A 26,148-nucleotide genomic window follows, 5' to 3' on the forward strand; every position below is an offset into this window, starting at 1 on the left:
TTTCTAGCTCAGTCAAGCAGCCTGGGAGCTGCTGAATTTGAATCCACCAATCAGAGAGCCTGTGCACTTTTTCCCGCCAAAACAGGTGCACGCAGCACAGAGAGACACGGGACTTTTGCAGTCTATTTCTCATAATGACGACTCCCCTCAAACAAATGACCATAATTTCCTAACCGTAGGGGCTAGAACGGTCATTCTTACACCGTTTTGTTCAGAAGAGATGGGGAATCTTAAAGTGTTGACACTTTATCATTAAAATATGAATTATTGAAGATATTTGACTTCTAATGCACCATAACTGAGTAGAGGCAAGCGAAAACTGCCTTGGCTTGCCCTCAAACAACGCTTTCTAACTCTAAATCTATTTGAGTATTGATATCATTCTTTCACCGTAAGAGACAGCAGGCTTTGGTGAACAATCATGGAAATTTTCAGGTCTCTGTGGAAATCCATCAAAAGTTATGACGAGAGAAAAAGTGGTTCATTTCAGAGTTTGAAATCTGAAGAAATCTGAGCGAAGGACGAATTTCCTACCCTCAAACAAACCCAATTCATGGCCAAATGGTAATAGATGAGAAAAAAATTCTTGAATTGTGAGCGTCAGGAGTGTCTGAAGATATATTGGCACAAGCCTCATGTCTTAACTTCGCTTCGTTAAGGAGATATGACGATTCGAATATGCCTCTCATTACAGAAATCCAGCGGTGATTTTGAACAAACTCTCCATTGACTTTCTATGGAGAGTTTTCAGACTTTGTGTTGGTCTGAGGAGATTTGCCAAAATTCTATAAATCCCACAACAATGATAGTAACATTTTCTGAAAGCCAGCAAAAATACCTACGTTTTGATGTATGAATTGTGGAAGTGGAGTGAAGATTGAGCAAGTAGCAAGAAGTTGTTCGGACATGAAGAGAAGACTGCAAAACTTTCAGTGGCACACTGGAAGCCAAGTGCATAGCAACCATAATAACGCATGTATTTTGTGAAAAATCACAAAATGAAACTCAAAACTTAAAGAGGGATAAGATGAAAACGGTAACAGATATGAAAAAGCTGAATCATTCATGAATAGCCCAATAATTTGTGAACATTTTAAAATTTGAATGGTTGTTCTAGGTGAAAGTATGACAAAGTAGACTAGAAAAATTTGCATTTCCTGCGAAAATGCAGTGTGGATGCTGGAACGCTGAAGCTGTCTGCTGAAACTAGCAGAAAAAGCTGAAAAGTTGCAGAATTTGTAAAAACTTTGCAGAAGCAAAGGAACTTTGCTAAAATGTAGTAACTTAGCAGAACTGCAATATCTTAGAGGAAACATAATACTTGGCAGAAATACAATAGCATAGCAGAACTTAGCAGAAATATTGTAACTTACCAGAAACACGATAACTTCTCAAAAATACAAGAATTTAGGAGAAATAGTATAAGATAACAGAAAGAATATATTTAGCCAAACATTCTTAAACATTACAGAAATACTATGATTTAGAAAACAGTACAACATAGCAGAAATGCTGCGATTTACCAGAGACACTGTAATTTACTATTAATATTGAAATTTAAAAAAAAAAAAAAAAATACTATGTTTTAGCACAAATACTGTAATTTGACAGAAATACTATCATTTGGCAGAAATACTATGTTTCAGCAGAAATACTCTGGTTTAGCACAAATATTATAACATAGCAGTAATACAATTATATAGCAGAAATGCTATATTTAGAAAGAAAAATATAATATAGTAGAAATACTATGATTTAGCAGAAATACTATGATTGAGCAGAAGTACTAAGATGTAGTAAAAGTACTTTGATTTAACAGAAATACAATTATGGAGGAGTAATACTTTAAAATGGAGAAATATTGATACACACACACATACACAGAGCCTAAAGGGAACAGTATTTGTGCCATGGAGTGTTAACAAGAATCTGAGGTCCATATTAGAAAAGCTGCTAAAATCATAAAAGTTGGCAGAATTGTCATAAATGATGAATATGAATTAGTGGTCTGTGATAGTGTATTAATTTGTAGGGAAAAAACACATGTTGCCCAAGGTGTAATTGAGCCCACGACCTTTGGGTTGCAGACCTGTGTCATTACCAACTGCGCCACTGGGAAAGAGAGCGAGCGCCTGGAAAACAGGCTGATGAGCAGTCAGAATTAGATTGCGGTGAGAGGCGAAAAACGCTGTTTTTTGGAGTTACAAAATGTCGTGTAACTCAAAAACTAGGTGGACTAGAAGCATAATTCTTGTACTGGGTGAATCAGCGGACTTTGGTGTACTTTGACTGTGATTGGCATTGCTCTTTGTACATCTGTCGCTGAGATATGACGAGAGAAGAAAGGGCAGACCTCAGATATGATTGGCTGGCTGGGAAGCCGTGCAGGCCCTGATATGTAAATTTTATATGTATCAGTCCTCACAGAGGATTAGCTGCCTGGGGACCTGGCAGAAAATATATACAAATAGTATGATTAAGCATAAATACTACATTTAGTAGAAATACTATGTTTTAGCACAAATACTATAAAATGGCAGAAATACTATAATTAAGCAGAAATACTATATTTGGCAGAAATACTATATTAAGCAATATAAATATCCTCTAAAAATCCTATAAAAAGCAGTAAAACTGTACTATGATTTGGTAGAAAAACCCTAATTAATCAAAAATACTAAATTTGGCAGAAATAGCAGAAACACTATATTTAGCACAAATCTTATGAAATAGCAGAAAGAGTATGATTTAGCAGAAATGCTGTATTTAGGACAAATCTCATAAAATAGCAGACATAGTATGATTTTGCAGAAATGCTGTATTTAGCACAAATTCTGAAAAGCAGCAGAAATGCTATGACTTAGCACAATAGTAATAAGTTAAATAGAAAAATTGGAAAAGCAAAATGGACAGCTGAAAAATCCTGAACATGCTAAGGGTCCCTCAAATATAATTGTTAAATGAAAAAAAAAATCAGCAAAAAAAAGTATAACAGTCACACAATCAGAAATATGTACACATATGGAAACACACATGCACAGAGAGACACACAGGACCAAATTCAGTCAACCAGTTTAAATATATTGAATTTAAATCATACAATAAGATGCTTCCATAAAAGGCTCTCTCGCCTCTCTCTCTCTCTCTCTGTCACACACACACACACACACACACAAGATCCAATTCAGTCAACCAGTCTAAATATATTGAATTTAAATCTTACAATGAGATCATCTCACACACACACACACACACACACACACACACACGATCCAATTCAGTCAACCAGTCTAAATATATTGAATTTGAATCTTACAATGAGATCATCCCATAAAAAGGCTTTCTCTCTCTCTCTCTCTCTCTCTCTCTGTCACACACACACACACACACACACACACAAGATCCAATTCAGTCAACCAGTCTAAATATATTGAATTTAAATCTTACAATGAGATCATCCCATAAAAGGCTTTCTCTCTCTCTCTGTCACACACACACAAACACACACCCACTCACAGGGAGAGAGAAGTAAGTTTCTAGCTCAGTCAAGCAGCCTGGGAGCTGCTGAATTTGAATCCACCAATCAGAGAGCCTGTGCACTTTTTTCCCGCCAAAACAGGTGCACGCAGCACAGAGAGACACAGGACTTTGCAGTCTATTTCTCATAATGACGACTCCCCTCAAACAAATGACCATAATTTCCTAACCGAGGGGCTAGAACGGTCATTCTTACACCGCTTTGTTCAGAAGAGATGGGGAATCTTAAAGTGTTGACACTTTATCATTAAAATATGAATTATTAAAGATATTTGACTTCTAATGCACCATAACTGAGTAGAGCAAAGCAAAACTGCCTTGACTTGCCCTCAAACAACGCTTTCTAACTCTAAATCTATTTGGAGTATCAATATCATTCTTTCACCGTAAGAGACAGCAGGCTTTGGTGAACAATCATGGAAATTTTCAGGTCTCTGTGGAAATCTATCAAAAAGATATGACGAGAGAAAAAGTGGTTCATTTCCAGAGTTTGAAATCTGAAGAAATCTGAGCGAAGGACTAATTTCCTACCCTCAAACAAGTCTAACTCATTTCAGAACAGTAATAGGTGAGAAAAAATTCTTGAATTGTGAGCGTCAGGAGTGTCTGAAGATATGGGGACAAGCCTCATGTTTTAACTTCGTCGTTAAGCAGATATGACGATTCGAATATGCCTCTCATTAGAGAAATCAGCGATGATTTTGAACAAACTCTCCATTGACTTTCTATGGAGAGTTTTCTGACTTTGTGTTGGTCTGAGGAGATTTGCCAAAATTCTATAAATCTCACAACAATGATGGTGACATTTTCGGAAAGCCAGCAAAATGCCTACGTTTTGATGTATAATTTGTGGAAGTTGAGGGAAAATTGAGCAAGTAGCAAGAAGTTGTTCGGACATGAAGAGAAGACTGCGAAACCTACAGTGGCACACTGGAAGCCAAGTGCATAGCAACCATAACAACGCATGTATTTTGTGAAAATCACAATTTTGCAACTCAAAACTTTAAGAGGGATAAAAAGTAAAACGGTAACAGATATGAAAAAGCTGAATCATTAATGAATAGCCCAATAATTTGTGAACATTTTAAAGTTTGAATGGTTGTTCTACGTGAAAGTAGGAAAAAGTAGTTAAGTTTCAAAAACAAGCAAGTTTTAGCAGAATTGCGGAAGTTTCCCATTCATTTCAATGGGACAAATTAAAGGAAAAAAAGCTTAATATTTTAAAAAGTATAATAGTTAAAAATACCAAAAGTCATAGCGCACATTAGCAGAAATAGCAGAATAGTTTAAAATTTGAATGGTGAAAATCGGCTGAAAATTGTGGAAGTAGAAAAGTGCCAAAAAAAGTGCAAAAAGTGGCAACTAGAATAATAATAATAAGAATAAAGTAGAATAAAGAATAAAGAGAAACAGGAACTCAATAGTGTGGATGCTTAAAGCATCCACACAATAAAGTATAATAAAGAATAAAGAGAAACAGGAACTCAATAGTGTGGATGCCTCCAGCATCCACACAATAAAGAACTAGAAAAATTTGCATTTCCTGCGAAAATGCTGTGTGGATGCCTTAACGCTGAAGTTGTCTGCTGAAAAGCTGAAAAGATGAAAAGTTGCAAAAGTTGCAAAAGTTGTATGGTGGTGAAAAAAAAAATGTTGCTCTGAGCTGGATTTGAATCTGGCCCTCCTGGGCCCAAGGCAGCTACTCATCTCCCTGAGCCAAACTCATTCTAACAAAGAAAAGGTGGTCAGACTGACAATTCTGCTGAAATTAGCAGAAGCTGCTGAGAATTGTGCTGATAAGAGGTGAAAAGGCTGATTTTACAGAAAAGAGGTGAATCAGCAGAAGTTTTTGCAGAAAAGAGGAAAAGAAGCAGAACGTTGGCGCTGAAAGAGGTGAATCAGCAGAATTTCTGCTGAAAAGAGGTTTTGCTGAAAACAGCTGAGATTTGTGCTGAAAAGAGGTGAAAAGGCTGAAAAGTTTGCAGAAGAGGTTAATAAGCAGAATTTGGGCTGAAAAGAGGTGAAAATTGTGCTGAAAGAGGTCAATCAGCAGAGTTTCTGCTGAAAAGATGGAAAGAAGGAGAACGTTGCGCTGAAAAGAGGTGAATGAGCAGAATTTCTGCTGAAAAGAGTTTTTTTTCTGAAAACAGAAAAAAAAACTGAAAATTTTGCTGAAAGGGGGTAAAGATGCTGAAATTTGTGTTGAAAAGAGTTAAAAAGTTTAACCTTGACCTGAAAAAATTGTTGCCATGAGCGGGATTTGAACCCGGCCTCCCAGTCTGAGAACGGCTGTTCATCTCATACAATTTGTGCTGAAACATTATGTATGATTTATGATTTAGCAGAAACACTGGGACTTGGTAGAAATACTATGATTTACATGAAATACTTTGACTTAGCAGAAATACTATAATCTAGCAAAAGTACTACAGCATAGCAGAAATTCTATCATTGAGCAAAATTACTAGGATTTAGCAGAAATACTATGATTTGGCACAAATACTATGTTTAGCACAAAAATATGTTTTGGCTCAAAAACTTATTTTGCAGTTATACTATGATTTGGAAGAAATACTATGCTTTGGAAGAAATACTATGCTTTGGAACAAATACCATGATTTGGCAGAAATACTATGAGCAGTAATAATATAACATAGCAGAAATACTATTATTTGGGTGAATGCAATTGTTTGGCACAAACACTATGATTTAGCACTGTACAGAATGGTGTACGTCAGTTTAATGCTGGGTGGTGCTGCAATACTAGCTATCCTCGGTCAGAAGGAGAGGTTGACATCCAGGAATTAGATTACCACAGGTGGAGTTTATTGGCAGTCTGATGGATGTTACAGGAGATAGGGCATACAGTAGGAGGATGTGGAGGGTGATATGGTGTGGTTTCTATGATTAAGAACAGGGTATACATTACAACATGAATACAGATTAAAGATTAAAGAAACTGGCAACAAATTCCTCCACTACAAACCAGTCTGATACCACTTCTTGCAGTGTTCACATTTACTAAGGCACGACCCAAAAGGCGCCACAAGAGGGCACTCCAACACAAGAGATGACCTATGTACACTGATGCACTTAGTAACAGTCAACCTCCTACTTAGCCACTACGTAATACAGCGATATTACAGTGTACAAATTCACATAAATTTGCAGGGGAACAAACAAAGCAGGAACAAGCCCAAAACAATCAAATAACTGGGCTGCCATAGCTATCGCTAACTAGCACATACGCTAAAGGTAACTAAAACCAATACACACAAGTAGCAGGGTGAACATCTTAAGCATGGAACATTAACTCACGTTTATGTGACACACACCATCCCCAACAAATACAGGATGGGCTATTTGCTCCCCTTCCCAGCAGCTCTCTCCTCAATCGTTAGCCCAGGAACGAAGGAAGACCATCTAGCTCATGAATTCCCTCACTGTTCAGAGGCTGCTGGGTAATGTAGCTCACACTAACACAGGTTTTTCTACAAGCACAAATACTATAACATAGCATAAATACTGTGATTTTGTTGAAATACTATGCTTTAGGACAAATACTATGATTTGGCAGAAATACTATGTTTTAGGACATATATTATGATTTGGCTCAAATACTATGATATAGCAGCAATACTATGTTTTGGTACAAATGCTGCGCTTAGGCACAAATATTATGATTTGGCAGACACTATGATTTAGCAGAGATAATATGATTTGGCAGAAATACTAAACTTTGGCACAAATACTATAATTGAGTGCAAGTACTTTAAGATAACAGAAATACTATGATTTAGCAGAAATACAATGTTTTTGCAGAAACACTGTAATTTCACTCAAATACTTTGAAATAGCCGTAATACTATGATTTGGCAGAACATAACAGAAATTCTACGACTTAGTAGTAATACTATAACATAACAGAAATATTAATTGGGCACAAATACTATATTTTGGCACAAGTACCATGTTTTGGCAAATCCCCATAATTTGGCACAAATACTATGATTTGGCAGACACTATGATTTAGCAGAGATAATATCATTTGGCAGAAATACTAAACTTTGGCACAAATACAATAATTGAGTACTTTAAGATGAGAGAAATACTATGATTTTGCAGAAATACAATGTTTTGCAGAAACACTGTAATTTCACTCAAATACTATGAAATAGCAGTAATACTATGACAAAGCAGAAATACTATGACTTAGAAGTAATACTATAACAAAAGGGATTCCTCAAAATTAGGGATGCAACGATACCAATTTTTTCAAACCGATCCGATACCGATACTTGGATCTGAGTACTTGCCGATACCGAGTACAAAACCGATACTTCTACCACACACAAGTTAAACTTAACCAGTAGTAAAGAAACGACCCCAGACAACTCTTTAACCCAAACGAAACGTTTACTGAACGTAAGGGCAGAGACAAATACTGTACAACACATCCCTTTTTAAACTCAAATGATATTCCAATTCCTTAACCAAATGAAATACACTGTATAAATGACATAATTCCCTTTCAAATTATATTAAACAACCCAACTTATGTTATCACCTTTTGGTAAGTGACTCACTAATATACACTCCAAAACACGTTATATAAATCCACTAAACACACAATATTCACACATGGGCTCCACACACTCACATTCACACTTGTTGCAGGCCTGTTTGCTGCTCACGCCGGACGATGGAGAAAAATCCTCTTCTCCCCAGTAAGAGCACAAAAGTCTGACTTACAGTTCCGTTGCCGGTAGATCGCCGTTCACCAGTCCCACAACAAATCCACTCCTTGCGGACCGATGCTGTCTCTGCTACAGCACGTTAGCGAGTCACTGTCCAGCTCTCCGACAGTCCATAGCGGCTGCCTCCTTGGCGAAGCCAAGCAGTCCGGCTAGCCTTTAGCCTCGGGCGGTCGTAGCTGGAAACACAGCACGGTGGTGCGACCATTGAAACAAAAAGTCACTTCACCCACACTCTGTTGTGAAGCTCTCACACGGTCAGCTTTCTAGTCACACACTCTTTTGTGCTGGTTAACCTCAGTAAAACTAGCCAAGTCTCTCACTTTGGTTCAGCTAACCTCGTGCATCTCTCCATGCCGTTCTCTTCTCCTCCTCCATTGCAACAGATACACAGGTCCCGCTTTTATGCTACCTTCACGGGCCTCCAGAAAATGAGAACTCTGAAAAATATTTTAACTCCCTTCAGAGTTACATACCATAAAATAATACTTTTATGATTAACATAACAGTTTGATTGCTCTAATTACCTGTATTTACTTTGCGACATATTACAGGGCAAATTACATTCAGGGTAGAGTTACATCACATAACATCAACTGTGAACACCTTATGTTACCGTGGCGTTTAAGTCCATGGGAATTATGAGTATCCACTCCCAAATTCCCATCCGGCTACATTAGTATCGGTTCATGGTATCGGTTAACTTTTACGCAGTACGAGTACGCACACATTTTACAGTATCGGCCCCGATACCCGATACCAGTATCGGTATCGGTGCATCCCTACTCAAAATACTATGAAATTGCAGTAATTCTATGATTTGGCAGAAATACTGTACTTCGTACAAATACAATGCTTTGGTACAAATACTATATTTTGATTTCAATACTATGATTTGGCACGAGTAGTATGATTTAGTACAAATACTACGAATTGGCAGAAATACTGTGACTTAGTAGTAATAGTATAACATAACAGATATACTATGATTTTGCAGACAGTCTATGTTTTGCACAACTAGCACAATATGGCAGAAATACTATGATTTGGCACAAGTACTATGATTTAGTACAAATACTCTTACTGGCACAAATACTATGTTTCAGTACAAATACTACAATTTGGCAATAATACTGGGTTTTAGCACAACTACTGAGATTTGGGTGAAATACTATGATTTAGAAGAAATACTATGACTTCAGTACAAATACAATGTTTTAGTTCAAATAATATGATTTGCAAAAAAATACTATGATTTGGTACAAGTACCATGATTTAGTACAAATACTACAATTTCGCTCAAATACTATGAAATTGCAGTGATACTATGATTTTGAAGGAATACTATGATTTGGTAGAAATACTATGCCTTAGTAATAATACTATAACATAGCAGATATAATGTGATTTTGCAGACATAGTATGTTTTTGCACAAATACTAGGATTTCGCTCAAATACTATGGAATTGCAGTAATACTATGATTTGGAATGCTATGATTTGGTAGGAATACTATGCCTTAGTAGTAATACTATAACATAACAGATATACTATGATTTTGCAGAAATTCTATGTTTTTGCACAAATACTACAACAACTACTACTACAAATACTACAAGAAATACTATGTTTGGGCAGTAATACTATTATTTGCTATAAATACTATTATTTGGCACATATACCATAATCAGCAGATATACTATAACATAACAGAAATTCTATGACTTAGTAGTAACACTAATATAACAGAAATTTTAACTGGCCACAAATAACATGATTTGGCACAAATACCATGATTTGGCAAAAAGATACCATTATTTGGCACAAATACGATCATATTGCAGAAATACTATGATTGGGTACAAATACTATGATTTGGCACAAGTACTATGAATAAGTACAAATACTATGATTTGGCAGAAATACTATGATTTAGCAGAAATTCTATGTTTTAACATAAATAATATCTTTTCACAGAAATTTCTGCTAAAAGGTACTATTTCTGCTTTTTAGCAGAAATACTGTAATTTTGCATAAATACTATGATTTGGCAGATATACTATATTCAGCACATAAACTATAACATAACAGACATTCCTGCACTTAGTAGTAATCTCATAACATAAAATAAATATTACGGTTCTGCCCCCAAACCATGATTTGGCACAAATACCATGATTTTTCAAAATACTATGATTTAGCAGAAATACTATGATTGAGCAGAAGTACTAAGATGTAGTAGAAGTACTTTGATTTAGCACAAATACTATTATGGAGGAGTAATACTTTAACATGGGAGAAATATTGATATACACACACACACATACACATAGAGCAAAGTGTACAGGGGCTGTTAAGAGTCTGGGCTTGGTATATCTAGGTCAGCTAAATTGGCTGCACCTGCTGTAATCAGCACTTACACACACAGACACAGAGACAGCTATGAGTTTTCTGCAGTGTATTTCTCACATTCAGGATTCCCCTCAACAAATGGCCATAATTTCCTAACCGTAGGGGCTAGAACGCTCATTCTGACACCGATTTGTTCAGAAGAGATGGGAAAACTTCAGGCCTTCATAATTCAGAGATAAAATATAAATTATTGAAGATATATGACTTGTAATACACTGTAACTGAGTAGAGGCGAAGCAAAACTGCCTTGACTTGCCCTCAAACAACGTTTTGTAACTCTAAATCTATATGGAGCATCAAAATCATTCTTTCACCGTAAGAAACAGCAGGCTTTGGTGAACAGTCATGGAAATTTTCAGGTCTCTGTTGAAATCAATCAAAAGATATGACGAGAGAAAAAGTGGTTCATTTCTAGAGTTTGAAATCTGAAGAAATCTGAGCGAGGAAAAATTTCCTACCCTCAAACAAGTGTAATTCATGGCCAAACGGTAATAGGTGAGGAAAAAATTCTTGAATTGTGAGCATCAGGGATGTCTGAAGATATATTGGCACAAGCGTCATGTCTCAACTTTGTTTCGTTAAGGAGATATGACGATTTGAAAATGCCTCTCATTAGAGAATTCCAGCTGCTGATTTTGAAGAAACTCTCCATTGAGTTTCTATGGAGAGTTTTGAGACTTTATGTTACTCTGAGGAGATTTGCAAAAAATCTATAAGTCCCACAACAATGATAGTGACATTTTCTGAAAGCCAGCAAAAATACCTACGTTTTGATGTATAATTTGTGGGGTTGAGTGGAAATTGAGCAAGTAGCAAGAAGTTGTTCAGACATGAAGAGAAAATTCAGAAAGGACGAGTGCACACTCTGAGTTAATTGCATAGCAACCATAACAACGCATGTATTTTCTGAAAAATCACAATTTTGCAACTGAAAACTTAAAGAGGTATAAAATTAAAATGGTAGAAGATCTGAAAAAGCTGAATCATTCAGGAATAGCCCAATAGTCTGAGAACATTTTAAAGTTTGAATGGAGTTTCTAGGTGAAAGTATGACAAAGTAGTTAAGTTTCAAAAACAAGCAAGTTTTAGCAGAATGGTGGAAGTTTTCCATTCATTTCAATGGGACAAATTAAAGGAAAAAGTGTAATATTTTAAAAAGTATAATAGTAATAAACACCAAAAGTCATAGCAAACATTAGCAGAAAGAGCAGAACAGTATAGAGTTTGAACGGAGAAAATCGGCTGAAAACTGAGGCAGTAGATAGACGGCAAAAACGACGGAAGCAACTTGAAGAATAACTAGAAAATTTGCATTTCCCTGCGAAAATGCTGTGTGGATGCCTTAACGCTGAAGCTGTCTGCTGAAAAGCTGAAAAAGATGAAAAGTTGCAAAAGTTGTATGGTGGTGAAGAAACTGAAAATTCCGCTGAAAACAAGTGAAGAAGAGAGATTTTTGCTTAAAAGTGGTGAAAAGCAAAAATTCTACTGCAAAGTGGTAAAGACGGCGAAATTTTGCTAAAAAAGTGGTGAAAGAAACCCGTCCTATGTTGCCATGAGCAGGATTCGAACCCGGCCCTCCTGGTCTCAAGGCAGCTACTCATCTCACTGAGCCAAACTCATTCTCCCAATGAAGAGGTGGAGAGACTGACACTTTTGCTGAAATGAGCAGAAGCTGCTGAGAATTGTGCTGATAAGAGGAGAAAAGGCTGAAAATTTTGCAGAAAAGAGGTGAATCAGCAGAATTTCTGCTCAAAAGTGTTTTTTCTGAAAACAGCTGAGATTTGTGCTAATAAGAGGTGAAAAGGCTGAAAATTTTGCAGAAGAGGTGAATAAGCAGAATTTTCAGCAGAATTCTGCCGAAAAGATGTTTTTGCTGAAAATACCTGAAAAAGCAGGGACTTGTGCTGAAAAGTGGTGAAAAAAATACTGCCGTGAGCAGGATTTGAAACTGGCCCTCCTGGTCTCAAGGAAGCCACTCATCTCACTGAGCCAAACTCACTCTTGCAAAGAAGAGGTGGAGAGACTCATAATTCTGCTGAAATGAGCAGAAGCTGCTCAAACTTCTGCAGAAAAGAGGTGAATCAGCAGAATTTCTGCTGAAAAGAGGTAAAACAACCTGTTTCTGCTCAAATTCACAAATCAGAGGTACTGCCTCTGTCTGCTTCATCAGGTGGGTACTTGTATGTATTTCTGCCATGGAGCATTAACAAGAATCTGAGGTCCATATTAGAAAAGCTGCTAAAATCATAAAACGTGCGCTGAAAGAGATGAATCAGCAGAGTTTCTGCTGAAAAGAGTTGGGGTTTTTTTTTCTGAATACAGCCAAAAGGCTGGAATTTGTGCTGAAAGGGGTGAAAAAAAATGAAAATTTTGCTGAAAAGGGTGAAGAAGCTAAAGTATACAAAATCAAAGTATTTGTGCCAAAACATAGTGTTTCTGCCATATGGTGGTACTACTACATTACAACATGAATACGGATTAAAGATGAAAGAAACTGGCAACAAATTCCTCCACTACAAACCAGTCTGATACCACTTCTTTGCAGTGTTCACATTTACTAAGGCACTATCCAAAAGGCGCCACAAGAGGGCACTCCAACACAACAGATGACCTATGTACACTGATGCACTTAGTAACAGTCAGCCTCCTTGAATTGGCAGAAATACTGTGATTTAGTAGTAATACTATAACATAACAGATATACTGTGATGTTGCAGACAGACATAGTATGTTTTTGCACTACTCATTTGTAGTGAAAGAAATTAGCAATATAAATTAGAGGTCTGTGATAGTGTATAAATTTGTAGGGAAAAAAAATGTTGACCAAGGTGGGATTGAGCATACGACCTTTGAACTGCAGAGACGTGTCATTACTTACTCTGCTGAAATTAGCAGAAGCTGCTGAGAATTGTGCTGATAAGAGGTGAAAAGGCTGAAAATTTTGCAGAAAAAGGTGAATCAGCAGAATTTCTGCAGAAAAGAGGCAAAGGAGCAAAACTTGCGCTGAAAAGAGATGAATCAGCAGAGTTTCTCCTTAACAGAGTTTTTTTTTCTGAAAACAGCCCCAAAAATGGAATTTGTGCTGAAAAGGGGTGAAAAAATGAAAATTTTGCTGAAAAGGGTGAAGAAGCTAAAGTATACCAAATCAAAGTACTTGTGCCAAAACATAGTGTTTCTGCCATATTGTGGTATTTGTGCCACAAAAGTTACTACATTACAACATGAATACGGATTAAAGATGAAAGAAACTGGCAATAAATTCCTCCACTACAAACCAGTCTGATACCACTTCTTTGCAGTGTTCACGTTTACTAAGGCACTACCCAAAAGGCGCCACAAGAGGGCACTCCAACACAAGAGATGAGGTGAATGAGCAGAACTTCTGCAGAAAAGAGGCAGAACAAAAAGAAAACTGAAAACAGCTTTTGCCATGACCGGGATTTGAACCTGGCCCTTCTGGTCTCAAGGTAGCTGCTCATCTCACTGAACCAAACTCATTCTCACAAAAGCAAGAGATGGAGCAACTGACAATTTTGCTAAATGAGCAGAAGCTGCTGAGAACTGTGCTGAGAAGAAGTGAAAAGGCTGAAAATTTTGCAGAAAAGAGGTGAATCAGCAGAATTTCTGCTCAAAAAGTTTTTTTTTTCTGAAAACAGCTGAGATTTGTGCTGATAAGAGGTGAAAAGGCTGAACATTTTGCAGAAAAGAGGTGAATCAGCAGAATTTCTGCAGAAAAGAGCTAAAGAAGCAATAAGTTGCGCTGAAAAGAGATGAATCAGCAGAGTTTCTGCTCAAAAAGAGTTTTGTTTTTCTGAAAACAGCCAAAAAGCTGGAATTTGTGCTGAAAAGGGGTGAAAAAATGAAAATTTTGCCTACAGGGGTGAAGAAGCTAAAGTATACCAAATCAAAGTATTTGTGCCAAAACATAGTGTTTCTGCCATATTGTGGTACTACTACATTACAACATGAATACGGATTAAAGATGAAAGAAACTGGCAACAAATTCCTCCACTACAAACCAGTCTGATACCACTTCTTTGCAGTGTTCACGTTTACAAAGGCACTACCCAAAAGGTGCCACAAGAGGGCACTCCAACACAAGAGATGACCTATGTACACTGATGCACTTAGTAACAGTCAGCCTCCTACTTAGCCATTACGTAATACAGCGATATTACAGTGTACAAATTCACATAAATTTGCAGGGGAAAAAAACAAAGCAGGAACAAGCCCAAAACAATAAAATAACTGGGCTGCCATAGCTATTGCTAACTAGCGCACACGCTAAAGGTAACTAAAACCAATACCAACCAATGTTTTTGCAGAAACACTGTAATTTCACTCAAATATTATGAAATAGCAGTAATACTATGATTTTGCAGAAATACTATGTCTTTGCAGAAACACTGTAATTTCACTCAAATAATATGAAATAGCAGTAATACTATGATTTGGCAGAAATACTATGTTTCAGTACAAATACTATGACAAAGCAGAAATACTATGACTTAGAAGTAATACTATAACAAAAGGGATTCCTCAAAATACTATGAAATTGCAGTGATTCTATGATTTGGCAGAAATACTGTACTCAGTACAAATACAATGCTTTGGTACAAATACTATATTTTGATTTCAATACTATGATTTGGCACGAGTAGTATGATTTAGTACAAATACTACGAATTGGCAGAAATACTGTGACTTAGTAGTAATACTATAACATAACAGATATACTATGATTTTGCAGACAGTCTATGTTGTTGCACAACTAGCACAATATGGCAGAAATACTATGATTTGGCACAAGTACTATGATTTAGTACAAATACTCTTATTGGCACAAATACTATGTTTCAGTACAAATACTACGATTTGGCAATAATACTGGGTTTTAGCACAACTACTGAGATTTGGGTGAAATACCATGATTTAGAAGAAATACTATGACTTCTGTTACAAATACAATGTTTTGGTTCAAATAATATGATTTGCAAAAATACTATGATTTGGCACAAGTACCATGATTTAGTACAAATACTACAGTTTCGCTCAAATACTATGAAATTGCAGTGATACTATGATTTTGAAGGAATACTATGATTTGGTAGAAATACTATGCCTTAGTAGTAATACTATAACATAGCAGATATAATGTGATTTTGCAGACATAGTATGTTTTTGCACAAATACTACGATTTCGCTCAAATACTATGGAATTGCAGTAATACTATGATTTGGAATACTATGATTTGATAGGAATACTATGCCTTAGTAGTAATACTATAACATAACAGATATACTATGATTTTGCAGAAATTCTATGTTTTTGCACAAATACTACAATTTGGCAGAAATACTATGTTTGGGCAGTAATACTATGATTTGCTATAAATACTATGATTTGGCACATATACTATAATCAGCAGATATACTATAACATAACAGAAATTCTACGACTTAGTAGTAACACTATAATATAACAGAAATTTTAACTGGACACAAATAACATGATTTGCCCCAAAACCATGATTTGGCAAAAAAATACCATGATTTGGCACAAATACGATGATATGGCAGAAATACTATAATTGGGTACAAATACTATGATTTGGCACAAGTACTATGAATAAGTACAAATACTATGATTTGGCAGAAATACTATGACTTAGCAGAAATACTATGTTTTAACATAAATAATATCTTTTGACAGAAATTTCTGCTAAAGGTACTATTTCTGCTTTTTAGCAGAAATACTGTAATTTTGCATAAACACTATGATTTGGGATAAATACTATGATTTGGCAGATATACTATATTCAGCAAATATACTATAACATAACAGACATTCCTCCACTTAGTAGTAATCTCATAACATTAAATAAATATTATGGTTCTGCCCCAAAACCATGATTTGGCACAAATACCATGATTTGTCAAAATACTTGATTTAGCAGAAATACTATGATTGAGCAGAAGTACTAACATGTAGTAGAAGTACTTTGATTTAGCACAAATACTATTATGGAGGAGTAATACTTTAACATGGGAGAAATATTGATACTCACACACACATACACAGAGAGCAAAGTGTACAGTGGCTGTTAAGAGTCTGTGCTTGGTATATCTAGGTCAGCTAAATTGGCTGCACCTGCTGTAATCAGCACTTACACACACAGACACAGAGAGAGGTATAAGTTTTCTGCAGTGTATTTCTCACATTCAGGATTCCCCTCGAACAAATGGCCATAATTTCCTAACCGTAGGAGCTAGAACGGTCATTCTGACACCGTTTTGTTCAGAAGAGATGGGGGAATCTGCAGGTCTTCATAATTCAGAGATAAAATATAAATTATTGAAGATATATGACTTGTAACACACTGTAACTGAGTAGAGGCAAAGCAAAACTGCCTTGACTTGCCCTCAAACAACGTTTTGTAACTCTAAATCTATATGGAGCATCAAAATCATTCTTTCACCGAAGAAACAGCAGGCTTTGGTGAACAGTCATGGAAATTTTCAGGTCTCTGTTGAAATCCATCAAAAAGATATGACGAGAGAAAAAAGTGCCTCATTTCCAGAGTTTGAAATCTGAAGAGATCTGAGCAAGGCACGAATTTCCTACCCTCAAACAAGTGTAACTCATCTCAAAACGGTAATAGGTGGGAAAAAAAATTCTTGAATTGTGAGCATCAGGGATGTCTGAAGATATATGGGCACAAGCCTCATGTCTCAACTTTGTTTCGTTAAGGAGATATGACGATTTGAAAATGCCTCTCATTAGAGAATTCCAGCGCTGATTTTGAAGAAACTCTCCATTGAGTTTCTATGGAGAGTTTTGATACTTTATGTTACTCTGAGGAGATTTGCAAAAATCTATAAGTCCCACAACAATGATGGTGACATTTTCTGAAAGCCAGCAAAAATACCTACGTTTTGATGTATAATTTGTGGGGTTGAGTGGAAATTGAGCGAGTAGCAAGAAGTCGTTCAGACATGAAGAGAAAATTCAGAAAGGACGAGTGCACACTCTGAGTTAATTGCATAGCAACCATAACAACGCATGTATTTTCTGAAAAATCCCAATTTTGCAACTGAAAACTTAAAGAGGTATAAAATTAAAACGGTAGAAGATCTGAAAAGCTGAATCACACAGCAATAGCCCAATAGTCTGAGAACATTTTAAAGTTTGAATGGAGTTTCTAGGTGAAAGTATGACAAAGTAGTTAAGTTTTCAAAAACAAGCAAGTTTTAGCAGAATTTCTGAAGATTTCCATTCATTTCAATGGGACAAATTAAAGGAAAAAAGTGTAATATTTTAAAAAGTATAACAGTAATAAACACCAAAAGTCATAGCAAACATTAGCAGAAAGAGCAGAACAGTATAGAGTTTGAACGGAGAAAATCGGCTGAAAACTGAGGCAGTAGTTAAACGGCAAAAACGACGGAAGCAACTTGAAGAATAATAATAAAGAAGAAGAAGAAACAGGATCTCAATAGTGTGGAAGTTTTAGGGCATCCACACAACTAAAAATTTGCATTTCCTGCGAAAATGCTGTGTGGATGCCTATAACGCTGAAGCTGTCTGCTGAAAAGCTGAAAAAGCTGAAAAGTTGCAAAAAGTTCTATGGTGGTGAAAAAAAATGTTGCCTTGAGCAGGATTCGAACCTGGCCCTCTTAGTCTCAAGGCAGCTACTCATCTCACTAAGCCAAAGCCACTCTCAATTACTCAAACTCATTCTCACAAAGAAGAGATGGAGAGACTGACAATTTTGCTGAAATGAGCAGAAGCTGCTGAGAATTGTGCTGGTAAGAGGAGAAAAGGCTGAAGATTTTGCAGAAAGAGGTGAATCAGCAGAATTTCTGCTGAAAAGAGGTAAAGAAGCAAAAACTTGCGCTGAAAAGAGATGAATCAGCAGAATTTCTGCTCAAAAGAGTTTAAGAAGCAGAAGGTTGCGCTGAAAAGAGATGAATCAGCAGAATTTCTGCTTAAAAGACGGAAAGAAGCAATCACAGTAGCTGCTCATCTCACTGAGCCAAAGCAGTTCTTGTCCCACCAAGAGATATGATGAGAAAAAAATATGCAGGGGGGCCGAAGAAGCTGAATTGTTGTGAAAAGAGGTGAAAAAGCTGAAATTCTTCTGAAAGAGCAGAACAGGCTGAAAATTTTCAGCTACTCATTGAGCCAAACTGGTTCTCACATAACTGAAAAAAGGTGAAAAAGCTGAAAATTCTGATAAAAACATCAGAAGTGGCTGACATTTGTGCTGATAAGAGGTGAAAACGCAAACTTTCTGCTGAAAAGAGGCAGAACAACCTGGTTCTGCTCAATTTCACCAATCAGAGGTACTGCTTCTGTCTGCTTCATCAGGCTGTGTACTTGTATGTATTTCTGCCATGCAGCGTTAACAAGAATCTGAGGTCCATATTAGAAAAGCTGCTAAAATCATAAAACTTTGCAGAATTGTAATAAATTAGCAATATAAATTACAGGTCTGTGATAGTGTATAAATTTGAAGTGAAAAAAAATATTGACCAAGGTGGATTTGAACCCACGACCTTTGGGCTGCAGACCCGTGTCATTACCAATTGCGCCACCTGGAAAGGGGCGGGTGCCTGAAAACCAGATTGATAACCAGTCAGAAATAGATCGCGGTGAGAGGTGAAAAACGCCGTTTTGGAGTTACAAAACGTCGTGTAACTCAAAAACTAGGAGGGCTAGCAGCAAAATTCTTGTACTGGGTGAATCAGCGGACTTTGGTGTACTTTGACTGCGATTTTCATTGCTCTTTGTACCTCCATCGCGGAGATATGACGAGAGAAGAAACGGCTTCATTTTCGGAGTTTGAAAACTGAGAGGAGGACAGATTTCCACCCCTCAAACAAACGTATTTCATTGCTCAACGGTAAGATAATTGTAAAAACTGCTTCCACTGTGAGCGTCAGCAGTGTCTGAAGATATATTGGCACAAGCCTCATGTCCTAACTTTGCTTTGTTAAAGAGATATGACGATTTGAAAATGCTTCTCATTAGAGAGTCCCAGCGCTGATTTTGAACAGACTCTCCATTGACTTTCTATGGAGAGTTTTCAGACTTTGTGTTGCTCTGAGGCGATTTGATAAAAATCTGTAACTTCCACAACAGTGATAGTGACATTTTCTGAAAGCCAGCAAAAATACCTACGTTTTGATGTATAATTTGTGGGGGTTGAGTGGAAATTGAGCGAGTAGCAAGAAGTTGTTCAGACATGAAGAGAAAATTCAGAACAGACCTGCGCTCACTCTGAGTTAATTGCATAGCAAACCATAGCAACGCATGTATTTTCTGAAAATCACAATTTTCAACTGAAAACTTACAGAGAGATAAGATTAAAACGGTAGAAGGTCTGAAAAGCTGAATCAGACAGGAATAGCCCAATAATTTGAGAACATTTTAAAGTTTGAATGGAGTTTCTAGGTGAAAGTATGAGGAAGTAGTTAAGTTTCAAAAACAAGCAAGTTTTAGCAGAATTGTGGAAGTTTTCCATTCATTTCAATGGGACAAATTAAAGGAAAAAGTGTAATATTTTAAAAAGTATAATAGTAATAAACACCAAAAGTCATAGCAGTCATTAGCAGAAAGAGCAGAACAGTTTAGAGTTTGAACAGTGAAAATCGGCTGAAAACTGAAGCAGTAGTTAAACGGCGAAATACGGAGCAACTAGAAGAATAAAGTATAAAGATAAAGAATAAAGAGAAACAGGAACTCAATAGTGTGGAAGCCCTTTGAGGGCATCCACACAACTAGAAAAATTTGCATTTCCTGCGAAAATGCTGTGTGGATGCCTTGACGCTGAAGCTGTCTGCTGAAAAGCTGAAAAAGATGAAAAGTTGCAAAACGTTGTTGTGGAGAGACGGACAATTCTGCTGAAATGAGCAGAAGCTGCTGAGAATTGTGCTGATAACAGGTGAAAAGGCTGAAAGTTTTGCAGAAAAGAGGTGGATCAGCAGAATTTCTGCAGAAAAGAGGCAAAGAAGCAGAAACTTGCGCTGAAAAGAGATGAATCAGCAGAGTTTCTGCTGAAAAGAGTTTTTTTTCTGAAAACAGCCAAAAAGCTGGAATTTGTGCTGAAAAGGGGTGAAAAAATGAAAATTTTGCTGAAAAGGGGTGAAGAAGCTAAAGTATACCAAATCAAAGTATTTGTGCCAAAACATAGTGTTTCTGCCATATTGTGGTACTACTACATTACAACATGAATACGGATTAAAGATGAAAGTAACTGGCAACAAATTCCTCCACTACAAACCAGTCTGATACCACTTCTTTGCAGTGTTCACGTTTACTAAGGTTCTACCCAAAAGGCGCCACAAGAGGGCACTCCAACACAAGAGATGACCTATGTACACTGATGCACTTAGTAACAGTCAGCCTCCTTGAATTGGCAGAAATACTGTGATTTAGTAGTAATACTATAACATAACAGATAGACTGTGATGTTGCAGACATACTATGTTTTGCACTACTCATTTGTAGTGAAAAAAAATAGCAATATAAATTACAGGTCTGTGATAGTGTATAAATTTGTAGTGAAAAAAAATGTTGACCAAGGTGGGATTGAACCCACGACCTTTGAGCTGCAGAGCCGTGTCATTACTGATTGCGCCACCTGGCAAGAGGGCAGGCGGCTGAAAAACAAAGAGATCAGCAATCAGAAATAGATCGCGGTGAGAGGTGAAAAGCGCCGTTTTTTGGAGTTACAAAACGTCGTGTAACTCAAAACTAGGAGGGCTATCAGCATCAGAAGTTGCTGAAAACAAGCGAAAAAGCAGAATTATCTGCTAAAAAGAGGTGTAGACGCGCGTTTGATGGAGATGGCTTTATGTGTAAGGGTACACTGAAGAGTGTCAAGAAAGCAGAGTGCATGCAAGTGGGTATGATGTGTAGCAACTGTCACAGGTAGGACTTGAACCTCTGCCACCGGGTCTCACAGTAGCTTCTCAACCCTCTGAGCCAAATGAGGTTTGGTCACAAAGGGGGTGGGTGCCTAAAACACAGAGACTTGAGCAGTCAGAATTAGATCGCGGTGAGAGGCGTAAAACGCCGATTTTTCGGAGTTACAAAACGTCGTGTAACTCAAAAACTAGGTGGGATAGAAGCACAATTCTTGTACTGGGTAAATCAGCAGACTTTGCTGAACTTTGACTGCGATTTTCATAGCTCTTTTGTACCTCCGTCGCGGAGATATGACGAGAGAAGAAATGGCTTCATTTTAAGAGTTGGAAAACAAACGTAATTTATGGCTCAACAGTAAGATGACAGTAAAACTGCTCCAACTGTGACTGGCAGCACTGTCTGAAGATGAATTGGAACAAGCTTCTCATCTTAACTTTGCTTTATTAAAATTATTATGGCACATACAAGTCTTGCAAATAAGCACACAGGAAAGCTTGAGCTTGTAATTCCACCCCAAGCTGGTAGGAGAAGCTTTTTATTAAACACTTGCTTGTTCTACAATGTGCTTCAAGGGTCAATAACAGCATAACAGAACTCACTTATGGTACTGCATTCTTCCTTCCTATAAAACAATAACTGTCAGTGACTTTGTACCATAGTATAAACACAACATTCAAGACAACAGTTAAAAGTAACGTAACCATAAACAATGAAACAAGAACATCTAAACAGCAGCACATGTCCCAAGGCATGATGGGAGAGGACTAGCTGTTCCCCAACACGCCACATTATTTATGATTTATGATTTGGCAGAAACACTGGGACTTGGTATGATTTACATGAAATACTTTGATTTAGCAGAAAAACTATAATCTAGCAGAAAGCACCTCAGCATAGCAGAAATTCTATGAGCAGAATTACTAGGATTTAGCACAAACGCTATGATTTGTCTCAAAAACCTTTATTTTGCAGTTATATTGTGATTTGGCAGAAATACTGTGCTTTGGAGCAAATACCAAAATTTGGCAGAAATACTATGAGCAGTAATAATATAACGTAGCAGAAATACAAATATTTTGTGGAAATACTATGATACTATGAAAAGCTAAAAACGATGAAAAGTTGCAAAAGTTGTATGGTGGTGAAAAAAAAAATGCCCCACTGAGCAGGATTCGAACCTGGCCCTCCTGGTGGCTATTCATTTCCCTGAGCCAAAGTCATTCTTACAAAGAAGAGGTGGAGAGACGGACAATTCTGCTGAAATGAGCAGAAACTGCTGAGAATTGTGCTGATAAGAGGTGAAAAGGCTGAAAATTTTGCAGAAAAGAGGTGAATCAGCAGAATTTCTGCAGAAAAGAGGCAAAGAAGCAGAAACTTGTGCTGAAAAGGGGTGAAAAAAATGAAAATTTTGCTGAAAAGGGTTGAAGAAGCTAAAGTATACCAAATCAAAGTATTTGTGCCAAAACATAGTGTTTCTGCCATATTGTGGTACTACTACATTACAACATGAATGAAGATGAAAAGAAACTGGCAACAAAGTCCTCCACTACAAAACCAGTCTGATACCACTTCTTTGCAGTGTTCACGTTTACTAAGGCACTACCCAAAAGGCGCCACAAGAGGGCACTCCAACACAACAGATGACCTATGTACACTGATGCACTTAGTAACAGTCAGCCTCCGTGGATTGGCAGAAATACTGTGATTTAGTAGTAATACTATAACATAACAGATATACTGTGATGTTGCAGACATAGTATGTTTTGCACTACTCATTTGTAGTGAAAAAAATAGCAATATAAATTACAGGTCTGTGATAGTGTATAAATTTGTAGTGAAAAAGAAATGTCGACCAAGGTGGGATTGAACCCACGACCTTTGAGCTGCAGAGCCCTGTCATCACTGATTGCGCCACCTGGGAAGGGGGCGGGTGGCTGAAAAACAAAGAGATCAGCAATCAGAAATAGATCGCGGTGAGAGGCGAAAAGCGCCGTTTTTTGGAGTTACAAAACGTCGTGTAACTCAAAAACTAGGAGGGCTATCAGCATAATTCTTGTACTGGTTGAATCAGCGGACCTTGGTGTAGTTTGACTGCACTATGATTTGGCACAAATACTATGTTTTAGCACAAAAAATATGTTTTGGCTCAAAAACTTGTATTTTGCAGTTATACTATGATTTGGAAGAAAAACTATGCTTTGGAAGAAACACTATGCTTTGGAACAAATACCATGATTTGGCAGAAATACTATGAGCAGTAATAATATAACATAGCAGAAATACTATTATTTGGGTGAATGCTATTGTTTGGCACAAACACTATGATTTAGCACTGTACAGAATGGTGTACGTCAGTTTAATGCTGGGTGGTGCTGCAATAGTAGCTATCCTCGGTCAGAAGGAGAGGCTGTCATCCAGGGATTAGATTACCACAGGTGGAGTTTATTGGCAGTCAGATGGATGTTACAGGGAGATATGGCATACAGTAGGAGGATGTGGAGGGTGATATGGTGTGGTTTCTATGATTAAGAACAGGGTATACATTACAACAAGAATACGGATTAAAGATTAAAGAAACTGGCAACAAATTCCTCCACTACAAACCAGTCTGATACCACTTCTTGCAGTGTTCACATTTATTAAGGCACTACCCAAAAGGCGTCACAAGAGGGCACTCCAACACAAGAGATGACCTATGTACACTGATGCACTTAGTAACAGTCAGCCTCCTACTTAGCCACCACGTAATACAGCGATATTACAGTGTACAAATTCACATAAATATGATTTGGCAGAAATACTAAACTTTTGCTCAAATACTATAATTGAGTACAAGTACTCTAAGATAACAGAAATACTATGATTTAGCAGAAATACAATGTTTTTGCAGAAACACTGTAATTTCACTCAAATACTATGAGATAGCAGTAATACTATGATTTGGCAGAAATACTACGTTTTAGTACAAATACTATGACAAAGCAGAAATACTATGACTTAGAAGTAATACTATCACAAAGGGATTCCTCAAAATACTATGAAATTGCAGTAATTCTATGATTTGGCAGAAACACGGTACTTCATACAAATACAATGCTTTGGTACAAATACTATATTTTGGTTTGAATACTATGATTTGCAACAAATACTATGATTTGGCACGAGTAGTATGATTTAGTACAAATACTACGAATTGGCAGAAATACTGTGACTTAGTAGTAATACTATAACATAACAGATATACTGTTATGTTGCAGACAGTCTATGTTTTTGCACAAATACCACAATATGGCAGAAATACTATGTTTTAGCACAAATACTATGATTTGGTATAAATACTATGTTTTGGCACATATACCTTATTCAGCAGATATACTATAACATAACAGAAATTCTACGACATAGTAGTAATACTATAACATAACCGAAATATTAATTGGGCACAAATACTATAATTTGGCACAAGTACCATGTTTTTGTAAAATCCCATAATTTGGCACAAATACTATGATATGGCAGAAATACTATGATTGGGTACAAATACTATGATTGGGCAGAAATACTATGTTTCAGTACAAATACTATGATTTAGCAGAAATACTATGTTTTAACATAAATACTATTTTTTGGCAGAAATTTCTGCTAAAAGGTACTATTTCTGCCTTTTGGCAGAAATACTGTAATTTGGCATAAATACTATGATTTGGGATAAATACTATGATTTGACAGATATACTATATTCAGTATATATACTATAACATAACAGAAATACTTCCACCTAGTAGTAATACTATAATATATCAGAAATATTCTGATTTATTTAAAACCATGATTTGGCACAAATACCATGACTTGGCAAAATACTATGATTTAGCAGAAATACTATGATTGAGCAGAAGTACTAAGATGTAGTAGAAGTACTTTGATTTAGCAGAAATACTATTATGGAGGAGTAATACTTTAACATGAGAGAAATATTGAGACACACACACATACACAGAGCGCAAAGTGAACAGGAGCTGTTAAGAGTCTGGGCTTGGTATATCTAGGTCAGCTAAATTAGCTGCACCTGCTGTAATCAGCCCTTACACACACAGACACAGAGAGAGGTGTGAGTTTTCTTCAGTGTATTTCTGACATTCAGGATTCCCCTCGAACAAATGGCCATAATTTCCTAACCGTAGGGGCTAGAATGGTCGATCTGACACCGTTTTGTTCAGAAGAGATGGGGGAATCTGCAGGTCTTCTTAATTCAGAGATAAAATATAAATTATTGAAGATATATGACTTGTAATACACTGTAACTGAGTAGAGGCGAAGCAAAACTGCCTTGACTTGCCCTCAAACAACGTTTTGTAACTCTAAATCTATATGGAGCATCAAAATCATTCTTTCACCGTAAGAAACAGCAGGCTTTGGTGAACAGTCATGGGAATTTTCAGGTCTCTGTTGAAATCAATCAAAAAGATATGACGAGAGAAAAAAGTGCCTCATTTCCAGAGTTTGAAATCTG

The sequence above is a fragment of the Oreochromis aureus genome, unplaced genomic scaffold, assembly GCF_013358895.1.
Source record: "Oreochromis aureus strain Israel breed Guangdong unplaced genomic scaffold, ZZ_aureus HiC_scaffold_375, whole genome shotgun sequence".
Lineage (NCBI taxonomy): Eukaryota > Metazoa > Chordata > Actinopteri > Cichliformes > Cichlidae > Oreochromis > Oreochromis aureus.